Here is a 17,596-nt window from a genome sequence, read left to right on the forward strand (position 1 = left end):
TCTAAATTTCTCCCCGTTTCGACGTGCGGCTTTTACGTTCACTTAAAAGGGAAATATCGTTACAGGAATTTCGTTATATCTACGTGTCGCTCTATGTTGTTAAAACTCTCTCTTCCCGTTCTATATATATATACATATATACGCGCGAAACGCATTGCCTACATTCTAAACTTTAAGCCGCAGTAAATCGGTCCTGCTTGAAACGAGCATGATTCAATTACATGAATACGACAATTACTTAAATCATCCTCGTATCAAATTACAGGCAGTAAATATCGCTCGAGTGAGAAATTTACATTACACATTTTTATATGAAAAATTATTTATGCCGCGTGAAATAAATTCTAAATAACACGCGTATCGCTGATCCTTATTTCGACAACGTTAAATAAGAAATGTTGAAGATCTCGCAGTCACACTCGGAGTCACGCGAGAAATATTAAAAAGAAAGATATAATCTGTCGCGAATTATTTCTCTCTCCTTACTGTGTGTAATCAAGACTCACGTGATCCCTCTTTCGCGTTATCATCACTTTTACGGGACGGCTCGGGAACGTCGAAGTGGATATAAAATTTACGGGTGCTTAATGTCAAGCTAAGATCTTGGACGAGGATAAAACCATTGCTTTGTAGAGTGTAAAAACGCTGGACTTTACGGCGTGAAATAGTGCGCGCACATTATCGCGAAAAATAACCGAACTACAACTTTCTTATAAAAGAGATTTTTCCGCAATGTCATATAATGGCAAGTGGAAAATCCCGAGAAATACGTATACCATAAAAATGAATGCATTTAGCAAGGAGATTGAATTTATCCGACAATATTTGTAAGTCGATTTCTTTTACCATGCATAATATTCTTGCCGCGACGTAATTTGAAGTTGGCAACTCGGCGATAAAGCGTTTTAGAAATGTACGTATGTATATATGTCTCAACGATGGGCACCACCCGCTGGGACAGGGTCACGATTTGTAAGCTGTTAGCGAGCCCTGTAGGAATCACGATATGACACGAGCCGGGAGCATTTCGATCTCCGAGGTCGTAGGTCGCGCAGGAGATTGCGTGCAAACGTTTACAATCAGAAATACTAGACGTCATCAAAATTGAGAAATCGAGTTGCTCGTTCTCGCTTAATAGCGCGTTCAACAATTGCAGTTAACGCATGCATTGTGCCAAACAAATTGCGCCATATTCCGGTCCGCAGAAAAGGGAAGATTGCCATAATAGACAGATTATGAAAAGGTCTTGTTAACGATTATTATTTTATCAAGAAAGGAAATAATAAAAAGAGATGATAAAAATGCAATACATTTTTGAGAATACTGCAGAGATGAGTAAAATATATTAATGGTACTATATGATAATATATATATAAATATAAATTATGTCAATATGTAATTATATATAATTACATAAATATATTTAAGATCATGTAAAATAAATAGAATAAGATAAATACAAGATACAAATTTACGTAAGCTATGTCTTGTAATTACATCATAAATAAGTAATTTTTATGTCAATTAAAATCTTGTATTTAAAATGTTTAACTGATTTTATGAATTCGATATTACACATATTTTAAATGTATATTTCTTGTTAAAGATTTTAAGAAAGAAAGTAATGAACTGAAATTATTATCTTATTGTATGGATAGTATAAATATTTAAAACAATAAAATTTCTTACAATTTATGTTTCTTATATCCGCTTTTATTCATTGAATATTTTCAAAATTAAATAAATTCTTTTGAAATAAATATTTGTTTTGTTGATTATATTTTAATTATTACTTTTACTATATACATATAACACTCGAAATATTGAAAATATAACGAAAAATTATTTTTAAAATGTGTAATTGTAATTAATATACAACTGTGTGTTCGAAAATCTAAAATATTTATTATTCTAAAGAAGAATTTCTAATAATCTTTTTATTAAAATTATTTAATTTCAATTTATTATTTTAATTATTACGTTTTAAATAAATGCATTCTGTATTTATTTATTATTTTTGTGAAAAATAAATATTCAGATTATAATATTTTATTTAAACAAAAATATACATATAAGTGATTATTTTCTATTCTAGTCTCTATTTGCAATATGCTTACTACTGCTCTAGTTGTCATTCTCTTTTCTTTAAAGCCTTTTAATCAATACCAAAACAATATATTTAATTTCTCAAGCAAAATATTCAAATTTTTAGAAAAATATATGAATTGCATTCTAGGCTTATATTTATACCGGGTTTTCTTTTCTACGTATAATACCGAATGACTAATTTTTACCACCATAGCCAAGCGCGATATAAATCGAAGCACCTTGGAAGTAAACATCTTTATGACTTCAGTGCCGATACAAAGTATGAAGCATCTCGTCATTCAACGGCCAGGTCGATATCACCGATCGCCAGATTTTATGGAAGAAATATCACAAAATGTATAGGTATTTACGAGCAGCTGGTTATCATTTCTTGTCTAGTGGTCGCAAGGGCAAGGTCTTGAGGGTCAACGGGTTCGTGAGCCGAGCGCGCAGAAATGCGCGGAAAATTCTTACGCGTCAACCGGGTCTTTGTCGAGCACTCGAGGACACGAGAGAAACGAGACGAAGAATGGAACGATAAAGACCTCGTCCTTTATGCGCGCGGGAATAATACAGCATGCATCACAACCAGAAGAGAATCACATTCATCATTGTCAACTATATAATATTATTGATTTCGGGGAAACAAAAATCAAATACTCGTTTTTGACGCGTCAAAACGCTATTTGCAAATTTTTCTTTGAAAGAGTGATGGCAAAAAGACCCGTTTTTTCGAAACCATTTTATGGAATCGAATTCTTGGACCTTAAATGTCAAACTTTTTTATGCCAAATAATACTATATGATGAGATATTAATCCCAGAGAAATTTCAAAATGAGCATAGGCATGGTTCCGGATGTATGAAGAAGTGAAAGTGATACACAGAGAGAATTTTCTCTTAGAATTTACCCTGAAAATCATGGTAATCGTGCGACTATATGGTATTGGAAGAATCTTACAAGAGTTTCTCTGATTAATATTTATCACAATAAAAATATTAATATGTACATAGTAAAATTTCCTAAGTACATAGTAAATTTTACTATAAATTGTACATATTAATATTTTTTCAGGGTAAATTTCAAGAGAAAATTCTTTCCGTGTAGTTTCTCATACACCCTGACTAGAAATCATCACTTTCATTCCCTTGTATCTCCGGAACCGTGCCATCTTGAAATTTTACTGGGATTAATGTTTCATCTAATAGCACTATTTGCCATGAAAAAAATGTGAAATTAAAGGTCCACAAAATAGGCAAATCACTCTTTTACATATATACGTCAGATTAATGGGCGAATTCTGGACCCTACGAGCGTGTTATTTTGTTCGCGATACGTCAGCAGGTCGCCTTGAAGACGCGTAGCCTTGGATATCGACCGACCCGACCCGGCTCGACTCGACTCAACCTTCGCCATTCGACGGTGTATTCGCCCCGACTGTTAGTTCTCGCTCTTTCTCTCTTCCTTTCTCTCTCTCTCTATCTCTCTCTCTCGCTCTCCAGCCCTCCGCGTTCCACGACGAGACACGGCCTCGGCTCTAAAGACGGCATAGGCCGTGCAAACGCCTACGCCGACTGCTTTGGGAAACCCTGCGGCTGTATCCCACGAGTTGCGAAACGCGACGAGACTCGAGGGGTGACTAGAGGTCCATCCCTCCCTTTCTGTCTCTCGATTCTTCCCCTGTCCTCGGGCGGAGCGTTGCTAATTTCGGGAAAGGGAGAGCGGATTAAAATCACGATAAATTATTTTTAACCAAAGCCTGACGAGACGACGCGACGCGACGCCTTTATTTCGAATATATGCTCCGTATCATGGTGGAAATAACATTCATCTAGATTGTAGATACAGCATTATGACTTTCTCCCTCTCTTCCTTTCTGATCCTGTCATCTCCATGTGTTTGTCATAGGGTGCAACCCTACTGATTCCGTTGGGACGAATCGGGCACACGTAATGAATTGCTCATTCGGTTCTGTCAGGTGACTGTAATTTTTTTCACGCTTCTTTTATCACGTAACCGTCGTTTGCGCAAGAATTTGACAGCTAATCAAAAGCGAACGAACGCGGCGCAACTATAAATATTTATCGCGATCGACGCGAAAATGGCGGATTCCAGGGTGACAGGTGACGGGTGATCCCTCGTCTTTACAGCTGCCATTCTCTTGGCGTATCCCAATCCCGGTATCTGCCGCCTTGCAAACTTCTGGAGTGGCATTTTCTCCCTCTTCGGTCGCGAGTCGCGGAGCTCCGTTCTTTATAGTTCTTTGTCACGGGTTTTCCTCTCTGCTCGCCCATCTATATCCTCCCCAACGAGGATTCGACGTTTGTCTTTGCCGTCGAGATCCGTCGCGTCGCGTCAGATTGTAAAAAAAAAAAAAAAAAAAAAACATGCAGCAAAAAAATACAGCAGACGTGTTTGAAAAGTCGCACGTCTCCGAATCCATTAACGCTAGACAGATCAAACAGGTAAAGGTGCACGATAATCTGCGGATTATCCGAGAGAAACGAGAGAGACTGATGCCCTCATCTCATTTCGAGCGAACTCGCGTGAATCCCCTTTTTTTGAGAAATAAAAATCTTTTACATTAATTAACATAATATTTTTTAAGAAAATAACTTTTAATATACTAAGATTCGAGAGTATTATGCAGAGTCGGAGACTTATCTTCGTTGATCGATCCGTTTGTTAGAAATGATAAAGCAATGCCAAACTATACCGTCCAGAATTTTACAGAAGCATTCAAGGAAAATCTATTACGTCTGGATGTCGGAACGAGATGCAGTCTAAAGATTTCTACGCGTCTACGGCTGTCTATATATTTTTGTGCGACGCGGGCGTCGCCGTATTACTCAAAGAGAATGCACGGCGCGTAAAAATACGCAAAAACAGAGAGAAAAATGACGGCACAGATAAGGGCGCGAAAAATATTCCGCACACAACAGTCTACGGAAAATGTTCTCCAGAATGGAAGAATAATACCAACGTAATCTCGATTTTCGTCGAGTAAACGCGACGTCTAGTTAAAAAATTTGCGTCAAAAACTAAAAAAAGAATTGTGTGAGGATTTGTTTTACATATTATTACAATTAAAATGTATACATATTATATAAGAAAACCTCTGTTATCTCAACCCTAAGCTCTCTTCAAACTAATCAAGAAAATCAATTCGTCGTTTCAAAATGTCATAAATTTAAATCGCATACATACACACATCGAATCCAACAATTAAGTTGCCTAGTAAATTCGGCGTGGCATTTACGACGATGAATGGTTAACCGCTTGATCTCAATTAAAGCGTCATCCTATCGTTGCACGCTGTCAAGTATTTTACACTGTATAATGATTCCGAACTCAATTACCTCGTGCGACGAGTTTAAAGCCAATCAGAAGCTCGCGGATGTTTTCAATTGCCGCGACGAAGTGCAGCAGCATTTATATTTCTACAATCGAAACAGACACTTTCCAAAGATCATTACATCGATTGTAAATAATTGTAATTTTTGAAATTAATTTTCGAAGTTTAAAAATATAAAATTAATAATTATTAGGCCTTTTTCGAGCATGAAATTGGAATAAATCATAACGACAAAGATCTTCAAGCTAGATACAACGTTTATTAAAAGTGGAACGTTTTGTGCTTTTACTTAAGACTTCTTCAACCGCAATGCAAAACGTTATATGTTTAAAACAATGGTCACCACTTTTTACGATGGTGCAATTTGACAACTTTATAATTTAAATCTATTCAAAGTTGAAGGTTTAAGAAAGATTGACATCCATATTTATTAAAAATAAATTTGGTGTTAAAACAAAAATTACAATGTCTATTAACATGATTACGCATTATGGCATGCGTAAATAAAATTAAATTGCGACCTAATAATTTTATATGAACTTTCGAAATTATCGTAAAATTGTACGGAATCGTTTATCGCGTAAATTGCAATTTCCTGAAGGAAAAGATGATGACAAATATCCGCATCTACCTGATGTGCTTTATTGCATTACTCTTATACGATGTAATCGAGATGGCTTTTAATGCGACGTCCGTGTAAACGACGTCTTTCCTAACGAAACGAGAAAATTGCTCATGCACTTCTTCCGATCCTTGTTCTCGTCCGGCGGGTCCTCCTAAAGTTTCCCGTTCGTTTAATCGTGATAAATCTCCTCAGCGCGACGCCTTTCCGCCGCCGCTACCGGAAAGCCGGAAGCGACGACGGCAATCAGAACTTCAAATCGAGAAGTATATCATTCGTACCAGTCACAACTTTTATGAGAAAATCTCAAATTTTTCCTATTTATATTACCTTCAGAGACGGATGATCGCGCAATTTGGAGAACAAAATCGTATAATTTCGAGATTTTTATCTATAATTGTGTTCGCGTGAGATCAGTTTATTTCTATCTATTCATTGAAGCGTTTTATTTATTACTCGGTTACCCGAAGGTTCAATTCCAGTCAAAATGGACGACGATCAATTCGGGTCGACGCTGATGGTAGAGTGTTGCCTTTACGAATTCGATGTCTCGCTTATTTATAAGAGCGACAGAGAGTCTCTTCTCTCGTCAAGCTCATCAGCAAAAGTCTGACAGATCGAACTTCTTAATGGCAAGCGATTTCAGCTTATTGCCAGCGTCGTTCGTCTCGCTCCCGACTTGATTGCCAAAGTTACAGTAGCGTACTTAATTCCGTTTATCGTGAAAATCCCCTGGTTTCCCCCGGAAGTTTTTTTCTTAATGGCACGCGCTTCCATTCCGAGCGGATGCCTCAAAGAAAGAGACAGAAAGACAGAAGGAGGAAATCTTTCGACTTTTCGATAAAAGTCATCGTTACTTTATAAGAAAAAAAAAAAGGTAATGAAACAGTGCGACGGAGCATTGCGTCGAGATTTAATTAAAAATTTTGCTCGCCTCTCGAGGAGTTTTCACCTCGAGTGATTACCCTATAAAAATGTATAGTATTTTATTACATGCCAAAATATTTATTTTGTTACGTGATTTTCCCGCGTTATTTTTTTTTTCAAATTTTGGAATCCTGCTTCTATCCTTCGTTTTTCAATGCTAAAAGATATAATAGCCGTCGGAGAGGAGCGCGATATCCCTCAACAGCATGACACGATATCCATGTCCAATATCCAATATCCCATTATGCGTATGACGTATGAGATCCACGTGCGCGACGTTGTACGCACACGTCAGCGCGCGCATTCACATTCATTAGTCGGGAACGATCGTTAAAGTAGAGATACTTCTCTTCCGGATTGAATGTTAAGGTGAGTATCGATTTCAATTTTTTTTTTAATATAAGAGAAGGTGCACCGCCTGAGCGTCCACAGAATTTTTTCCAGGGGAGAGCATGATTAAAATTTTTTGTCTCTTATTTTTTGTTTTCTCTCATTTTTTAAAAATTAATTTTTTATTTTTACTTTTTTTAATATTAAATATTATTAAACATGCAAATAAATTCGTGTTTATTCAAAGAATAGTAAATGCTTAATTTTTTAAATGATTTTAAGCTCCCCTCTACAGACGCTCATATGGCACATCGATGAACCAATCAATCGCGTGCAATCGGTTTTTCTTTTACGTAACGTTATCCTCGAGCTAATTTCACAATCGCGATTTTTCCGTTTATCGTAAAATTTTGCAAGTCAGTCCTATTCCTACCCGGAGATATAATCTTTGGAGCGTTTTCACGCCGCATCCACGACGGATGGTAATCATACGCATCGTTAAGCGATTTGACGCTAATAGTCGATTTCAGTCCCGATGGGATTCACGATTGAGTCAGGATATCGGTACTGTAACTTGGTCGTGAAACCAAAAGCCAGCTAAGCCAATTTGCATGTTAGGTCGGGCACATCTCTTCTTCTGGATATTATAAATTCGAGCTGCGATTGCGTTTCGTATCGATTATATTTAGCGTTTGAAACTAATAAAATATGCAAAAAGCAGATATATATAACAATGATTAAATTGAAAGCATATAATAACCTGTATATCATTACCGAATTAATAATCGAGGTTATTCGTCAGAATTAATCATCGTCAACGCTTGTAAACACCTCGTCGACAATAAATAATTGATATATGTATATATAATATAACAAACACTTTGCCTGGATTTGTTTCAAACGTTACGAAAAAAAATTAGGTCAATTCCCACGAGGCAAATTTCCGCGCTAAACAATATCGGAACTGTCACGTTCGCGGCCCTTTGTCGCGTTTTCTATTTCATCCCGGAACGCAGGAGAGCGTTAATTATTTCTGACTCGGTAAATAGGTAAAGTAAATTGGATTTACGCAAGAGGGATCAAATACCGGTGCAATTGGGTCAACCGATGTAAAATATAGAGAGGGACTGCACTCGCTTTTGCGGAGAGGACAGGATTTCTGTCTTCGAGGTTTCGAGGCGTCGCGTCGAGGGACAAAACGGGCCCCGTATTCATTATCGGGCCGTCGCCGTCGCCGCGAGGGCTCGTTTGCATACTATCGCCTCTGGAATTGAATTATTGTCGATTTAGACATATTCGTGTCGAGTGGTCGGTCGCGCGACTCGAGTCTTCCCCGGATTGATAACGCGCGGAGAGGGAGAAGGGTTTGACGTCCTTTCAACCAAGGAGGGATTTACAATGCACGCGATGGAAGGGAGGGAAGGGTTCGCCGATTGCAGCGGGCACCGATATGCCTCCTTTGTGGACGATAATGTCTAATATAGGCGCGCTGAATGTCGTCGACGCGACAAAGCGTCGCCTGCCGTCTGCTTCGCGATATACTTTCGACGAATCTATAATATATTCCATACCGTGCGGGAGAGATAGGAGAGTGCGTATCTCTATATAAGTATATTTCCGCCGGGCTACACATCGATTCATAACAACCGTTCTACGTGAATACGAATATTGTACGAAATATACGCAAGATAGATTCATAAAGAGCGTTTCACTTTCGAAGATCACGTGCCTTAAACGTCTGCGAGATGAAACATTCAGAGGGGATGAAATATATTTTAGAGCTACACAATGTCAGATTTTTTTTTAGAATGACAACTATTTTAATATATAATATTTTATTAATTTATAACAATAATTTCGCAGTTTATTTGTCTGGAAATAAAACGAAAATAGTCATTATTTTTTCTCAAGCAAGTACTTCGTCATATTTCTTTAATTTTTCTTTTTTTTCGACGAGAATAGGATCGTAAAAAAAAGCTGCACTCTCCACTCTTGTATCGTTGCCAGAATAAGAACCTAGTATAGCAATAGTATATCGTGCACATACTATTTTGTATTACAAGTGCAGGCAAAGTGGCTTTGTGTGCGTTTTCTGTGCGCGAGGTGGCCGATCGCACGCCGCCATTTTGCGGCGGCACGGTGCGGGAATAGCCGTGTTCAAAGTCATTGTCCACGGCTGAAGCCGTGGGCAATGACTTTGAACGCGGCTCAGCCGTAGGCAATGGCTTTGAACGCGGCTTATTCACTCACCGCGTCGTCGCTAGATAGCGGCGTGGGAAATCGGCCGCTTTCCGCACAGAAAACACGCACACAAAGTGCCACTTTGCCTGCACGTGTAATACAAATATATTTCGCGCGTCGTTCAATAAGCAGACTGCTTCCCGCACAGACTGTTTCGGGAAGAAGAAAAAGAATTGCGCGACGCGTCGGGTAACACTACCGCAATGTAATAAACACGAGACGCTAGGAGCTAAGTGCCAGGATGTTAAGGATGTCGCTGGTATCCTTATTTCGCGCCCCGTCTGACCCGAACTAATCAGCACAGCCAACAATAATTGCATTATATTAACAGAGTTACGTGCCAGACTAACCCTCGAGCCGACATCGATGCATGGTAGACTTGGAGAGTCTGGCCTATCCAACCCCCGCATATATTCATCTACTTAAAGTCGCGTAAACTCGAATATAAAACGAGGCGAATGTAAAACGTTAAAGTACCATTTCATGTGCAGCATGCTGCCGCAACTAGTTGATTCTAATTATTATTATTTTTCAAACCAATATAATTTTATCGCCAGGAATAAATTCAATAGAAATAATAATGACTTCACTCCCTTGGCAACAATTTATTCAAAATAATCAAATTTTTTGCGATGTTTTGACCATATGGTTTGTGGTCTTTATCAAGCAAAAATTCTATACAAAAGAATTTCACAATCAAGAACAAGTCAAAAAATGCGTTATACAATATAAATTAAAGTAAACCTTACAATTCTTTACATTGCAGCGCAAAAAAATACAAGTCTCCAAAAACCAATCAACTAAATAAGTATAATATCAATATATCCGTGTCGTAAAAAATTTAATTATTTTGAATAAATTGTTGCCAGTGTGTCGAGTTTATTATTATTTTTACTATCATTATTATATTAGTTAAATAATAGATTTTAAGAATAAAATAGATTATTATGAGAATATAAAAGCAAAAATCGTAATTTTAATCTTGAAATAATGAGAGACCAAAGAAATATGCTGCGTATATAAAAAGGCATCTTTACACAGATGAAAGCGAGAAGTGAAAGCCGATAACTCCGACATTTTTGTTATCGAATCATAAAGATAGGATATAAATACACAGACAATGAACTTGTGTCTATCTGTGACAGAAGATTGGAAATTGGACATTCGAGCTACAAAAGTAACAATATCGCTACGGAAATGATCAAATAACAGCAGTATCTAAATTGATCTAGAGCAGCAACGTAGAGATAGCGAGTGAATTAATTCTTCCCGGGTATCTCGTTTATATATTATTTATAAATAGATTTCCTTCGGGTTGCACGTTTCTTACGCAACGTATCCGTCGCGAACGACAGGACGCATTACACCAGAAATATGTCTGAGTCTAGATACATCGAGGGCACAATTCCAGACTGGTTGATCCGAGGATTAGACGACCTTGGTGGCTGGTCCATTGCCAAGCCGATCCACGTAGTTCTTCCTTATCTATAGATACCTTGGCAGATGACGTCAGTTCCGTTCAAATAGGCCGTGCGCTACTCTTCAGGATCGTACCCGCCAGCTCTTTAATCCGTTTGATACTGGAATATACAGTCCTTCCTTTTTCTTTCCCTTCCTCTCTTCCTGAGACCGGGATTCCCACCGTCTACTTCGATAAAACACGATAGCCCCTCGATTGGAATTTTATCGACGAATATGTCTGTCAGAATCTTTGCTCCGTCATATCCGGGGGCACAGCTTTTTATTTCATTACCGTAAAACTTTTAATTACAAGTCACACTTTTTTACGCGGCTTCAAAGCTTAACATAGCAATTAACATTGTTTTCAAAATATATTAATAAATATATGTATATATATATATATATATACATTTTATATACATATATGTATTATAAATAACTTTTTTTAAATATTATATATTTGATTTTTTCTAATATAATTTATAGTCTTCTATTTTTAATAGAACTATTGTTAATTTATCATTTCACAGGGACGCAGAGATAGACAAGATTCATCTGCTGGAAAAAATGGACCGAGAGCGTTTTCCCAACGGTGGTCACCTCTATCTCGCATCGTAAAAAATTTAAATCGCGATTTTTTACAACGATGCGCGACAAATACAGATCGATTGCATCCATCTATTTGCTATCCATTCGTGAAAAAAAAAAAAAAAAAATACACAACATACCAATTTTGCCTCGCATCAACTTGCAAAGATATGTCTATTGCGAGTATATGGGATACGGATTCCAATACACACACGCAAAACAGGATGTTATAAAAAGATTATACTTTTTTCTATCCGATTGATTTCCATATTGTTTTTATATTACTATATTTATATTATTTTATCATCATCAAGAACTGAGATGTACTGCGCAGTTCGAATATTAAGTCAGCATTTACGTTATTTAAAATATCCAAGATTTCAAAGATTCGACAGAAATAATTACTGCCTTCCTAACAAAAAAAAAATAAAACGTTTTTTTACATAATGATAGAAATCTCAAAAGCTCTCTGAATCTCTGAAAATTCCGTCGGAAATTATTCGCACAGCTTCTCATTATTGATGCAACGAGCCGCGGCTATCGGTCGAAAAACTTTAAGACGCGAAGAGACCGGCGAATCCGGATTATCGTCAGAACAAACGCTCGCATTAAACGGGATTAATTAAAAGTTCTCGCCCGCGCCGCCCTTAGACGCGGAATAAATTTTTCATATCCCAGCACGCGCGCACGAGCGAAAAAGAAAAAGAGAGAGAGAGAGAGAGAGAGAGAAGCGGGCGCGCATTCGAGAAAATCCCGCGAATTTTCCCGTGAATTTCACCGTGAAACGCTCGAACAGACCGTGTTTTCCCCGAAGGCGGAGGCGGTGGCCATCGGCAGATGCCGGGAAAATTGGATGTACGAATCGCGGGGGTGGGGGGAGGGGGTGCCACGAAACTCCCCCGGATAAATTGAGATTGACGGAAATGTCGAATATTTTCGATCTCGAGCGCGCGAGCGCAATCGCTGGCGAAAGTGCTCTTATTTAATTTACAACCGGTGTCGGCGCCGACTATCCGCGACAGAGATATAGAGGGAGATTCTGGAAATAGAAAGTGTAAAAAAATTATTGCCCGATGATGAGCGGCAAAACGCGAAAATAACTATAATTATTTTTTTTTTTTATTTATTCTTTCAAACTTTTTATAACAAGGGTGAATACTGAAGAACTTTGTCCGACATATAAACCGATAATTCTAAATGAATAATAAAGTGAAATGTAAAATTGTACTTAATGTCATTGATATAAGCAATAATGGGATGTGAAACCGATGACAGTACAACTATAATACGTCTAATCGAAGCACAAATGGAGCAATGCCAATAATCGAATATCTGGTCAATTGCTCAAGAGAGTTTTCAAGTGGGAACATAACGACAGAGCACGTTAATCAGTCTCGAATTACACATTCAAAGCTCACGGATGCATGTAACAAGGTATTCGCATTTATTGCATACTCAATTTAAATCGTATTAGCTGTTCTAGTTCAAAGCCAACAATTTGGTTATCTATGTTAACCATCCACGAGTTCTAAAAAACTGTTTTGTAACAAAATTTTTTAAAACAATAAAAATACGAATCAACGCTCGTGTAAAATTTAAAATTAATAAAACATAAAAATTTTTGAAATTTATCAAATTCTAGTAAAATTTTTCAAACAATGTCAATGATGGAAAGAGCTTAATCTTTTACTGAAAGCTTCGAAACTCGAGATTTACGAAAAATTTAAAAGCTCTGTGATAAAGGATTTTTTAAAAAATTTGAAACATTTATTTATTTATTTATTTTGAGAATTAAATTCTGTCAAATTATTGAGAGTGCCGACATTCGTGCGGATAAAAATCCGGTGCATTTTCGGCGAGGAAAATTTCAATTTCGCAAGATGAGATCCTCGCATCGATTCGCTTCCTGAAGGCAGGGTGCATGATAGATATGTGTGATACATCAAAATTCTAATGTTCAAAGAAGATAACATGTGATATGTGACATACAAGAAATTTCAGAAATCGCGATTCTTTTCTAAAACTTTTAGAAATTAATTTAGTAAAAATTCGATGTTTAAATATTACATTAAAAATTGAACTGAAAATAATAATTATATACTATCGAGACGAAATTCTGCATTTTAAATTTATTCAACATTGCTACACTTACCGTAAGGTTGACGCATTTTTCCATAAAATATAAAACATATATCTATTATTATCTAATATTATATATATATATTTTCTCAGACACGATGACAAATTCTTCAAACAATTCAAGTTTTATTACATATCGAAATCCGTATTTTCTCTACAATCTCTCTCTCGCGGATACTCACGATGTCGCAATAATGCATCTACCTCGATAGCACTCGAATCAAAACGATTCTATGCTATATCTACGAGCATGCAGGACAAAGGGAATTCATTTTTATTTACTTCTCACTATTGTAAACCTCTTTCTCCATAGCGAATCTCTTTGTACCGGCTTAATATCGATTGAGCTCTTTACGATTCGAGTAAAAAAAATCTAACACTGCCACGAGTAGTATTATTTTTCCCATAGTATAAACTTCAGCCGCAAAGAGAAGTTATAACTGAGAAACAAAATTCGATCCCATTCGATATATCGCGCCGAAATATTTACGAAGCACTCAACAAAGCCTCGGGTTACTCATCCCATTGCGTTCTTTCCGCGAAACTAACAGTTATTGCGCGATTTATTCGAATATCAATAACGAGAATTATTCATCCCCGTGAAAGCTCTGTGAAATTCGAATTCAATTCGGATCTAAATTACAAGTAAAGTCGGAACGCGCATCACGTGCTACGATGATCGCGCGTCTCGTTATGTCATTCGGGGCCGCCGCACCTGCCGTTATCGCTTTCCCTTTGTTAAAGTCATCCCTCTCTGGGGAGGATATTCGATGACCGACCGGTCAAGTCAAGGAGCTTTGAGAGAGCCTTAACGTAATGATCGATTGTGCACGGCCAGCTCGTAAGAAGTCTCCTTGCTTCTGCTCCCACGCACCGTCGTTTTCCCTTTGTAAGCCCTACCTTTGCTATAGCACCACCGGAAGCGATCCCATCCCCAACGTACGCCCTATATTGCCTCTTACCTCGTCGCATCCTCATTACGTTCGCCGACGCTATCGTCTCCATCTCGTCGAATCGCCTCCTCAACCTATCTCCCAAAATGTTATTACGTCGCTCACGCACGAGCTGCGCTGCGGAGTTACGCGAGAGTCCGCCTACTCTTTCCTTTTTTATCTCGAATCTCGCCCACCCATCGTTTAATCTCTCCCGATCGCTTTCATTTTCTCGCGAAATTTCCTCGAGATATTGATTCGTGATTATATAGAAACAATGCCCGCATAATTGCCTCCAATATCACTGATCTCTGTTTTTGCAATCATATGTGTGCGTTATCTGTTTCAATTCTCGTGAATTCATTATTTTACGAGATTATAAAGTGAAGAATCATCGAAACTCACCAGTACGGTGCGCAGCAACAGAGTACACGATGCTGATCTGTAAAATAAAAGTACTCCAGATTTATATATTTCCACATGTGTGTGTGTGTGTGTGTGTGTAAAAAAAAATATTTATATTATATGTATACAAAAGACTATATAAGACAAATTTCCTGAAATTATTAATATAATAATTGAAAACTATTAATTATTAATTAATTGCTTCAAATATTAATATTAATTAATAACAATATTAATATAATATTAATAACAATATTAATTAATATTTAATTATATTACCCGCAAATAAATTTATCATTCATTTTTAAACAGATATTTAATAAATTAAATGGTATATAAAATTACAAAGAAAACATTTGTTTAGAAATATAATATTATAAAATATGACAAACAAAAATGTAATTTTTATAAAAAATTAGTTAAAAATATTTCTTAATAGAATATTGAGACGTGTTATATGTATCTGTATAAAAAAAATAATTCATGTATTTTATTACAAATATTTTAAATATTTCGAAGTAAAATATGGAATATTTTATTATATAGGTACGTTACATAATACGATAATTTAAAATAGATTGCTATATTGTGACAATAAATTTCAAAAGTAACAATTAATAATTAATTTGTAAATTGCTTACTCAACCGGTTGGTTTCGCCCGATATCTCTCCAAACCTCATCCTTTTCCTCTCTTAATCATCTTTTGCCACCCCTCATGAATTACACTCGCACTCGCAAAAACGGAGTTAATTACGATCAGCAAAATACGACGAATAAATATCGCACGACATTTTTGCTCGACGCTCATTTTATTACATAATATCGATAAGAAAACAATGCGAAAATTACGATCCGTTTGAAAATCACACGTCACTCGTTGCGATAATGCTACCTTTGTTACATATGTTGTTTTGAGATGATTGGAATACACAAACTGTATTACGTTGGAGACGTCAGAATTTTGAGATCCGATATCGCGTACTATAAAAGATACTTCAGAAAATTAAAGAGAAAATACGATTATAGAGGCAATGCGAGATATTAAATTGATACCAGAAAAATATATTGAATTTAAGCGATACATGAAATGAATAATATTAATAATAATATAATAATAATTTGTCATATATATAATCCTGCTGTATTGTTATACGACACTTGTTTATCGCAAGAATTAATTGATCGAGCGATGATCGTCAATTGTAATAATCGCATTTCAAAGATCGAAGACAATATAATTAATACAACGATATGCAAAGTGTCTCGTCGCTGTCTATTCCTCACTCGAATCTCACCGCGTGAATAATAACAAGGTCAAGAGCCAGCGTTATAAACAATATCCTCGCTGCGACGAACACATATATGATTCCATCACAAAATGTGTCAATTTAATAAATGGATACAAAATATGCTACATATATCACATTTTAAGTTTCCAATTAATTATTAATAATGTGGATATTTATTACATGACTTTTAGATATTTTAATATTATTCGAATCTGCGATATTATTACGTGTATTATTATGCGTTCTCGAAATTGAAATTGTTAAATTACATTTAAATCAACAAAAACACAAGGCAAAATATGTATGTATGTTCTGAAGATCCAAGCAGTATTTTAAAAAATGATTGTCAATATTAATAATAATTATCGCAATAAAACAATAATTTATACCTTTTATTCTCTATCGCCAAATATCAGCTCGCACGATTAATTAACTCTCGCGATTGACTATTTTTTTTAAACGTATTGGGTTTTTAACAATTACTTATCGAGGCAAGTATTTCTCGCGAAATATTGAATCGAAACATTGAAATCAGAGATAGGAATCCGAATTGTAAATAATTGTTTCACTCTGGTATTTGCGAGCAATAATTATTTTAGAGCGCTAAATATGTTCAGGTACAAATATCTTTTGCTTCTCGTGTATTGAATTTTTCGCTGATTTAAATATAATTTGCTATCATTTTCGTATTGAAACACATATATGCACGAATTGCAGGATCAACTAATTGGAAAATAATTTTAAACAATCATCATGATACACATGAATCGTGTATTAATAATCGTAAAGAAAAAACGAAACTTATAAGAGATATGAATGGAATCTCTATCAAAGATCATCAAGAATTTTATTGATAGACACGAACGTTGATCGAATAATAATCATTCTTTCGTCTCTTCGCGCATCAATTCTTGTTCACTTTTCCTCCTCCGACGTCTTTTCGTCGTAGTAGGTCTCGTGATACTGACACACCACTGACATAAACAAGGACGCGTCACTATTTCTTGCATGTACAATAGATTCCAATAACACAAGACAGAATTTTCCGTGACTTTGTCATTCATGCGGCGAGACTCGAGTGAGAAGGCAGCAACGCGAGTTTGTTCCACATACCATCGCATTATGCTTTAAAACGCGATCGTGAAAAGTTCAAGAAATGCCGAACGCGATCATGCTCTTTAATTGTTATAATTAGTAACGATTAGCTGGCGTAATTTA

The 17,596-nt window shown here is 36.4% G+C and overlaps 1 protein-coding gene across 1 annotated transcript in view; it reads right to left on the reverse strand.

The window, feature by feature from the left end:
• The window catches only part of LOC114939107 (uncharacterized), a 215,468-nt gene that overhangs the window by 182,121 nt on the left and 15,751 nt on the right, over positions 1 to 17,596 (reverse strand). Inside the window, exon 2 of the mRNA XM_085488866.1 lies at positions 15,089 to 15,125. The gene's annotated coding sequence lies outside the window, so the exon portion shown is untranslated. The remainder of the gene's footprint in view (positions 1 to 15,088; positions 15,126 to 17,596) is intronic.

The sequence above is a fragment of the Nylanderia fulva genome, unplaced genomic scaffold, assembly GCF_048542155.1.
Source record: "Nylanderia fulva isolate GAGA-0341 unplaced genomic scaffold, ASM4854215v1 Scaffold1, whole genome shotgun sequence".
Classification (NCBI taxonomy): Eukaryota; Metazoa; Arthropoda; class Insecta; order Hymenoptera; family Formicidae; genus Nylanderia; species Nylanderia fulva.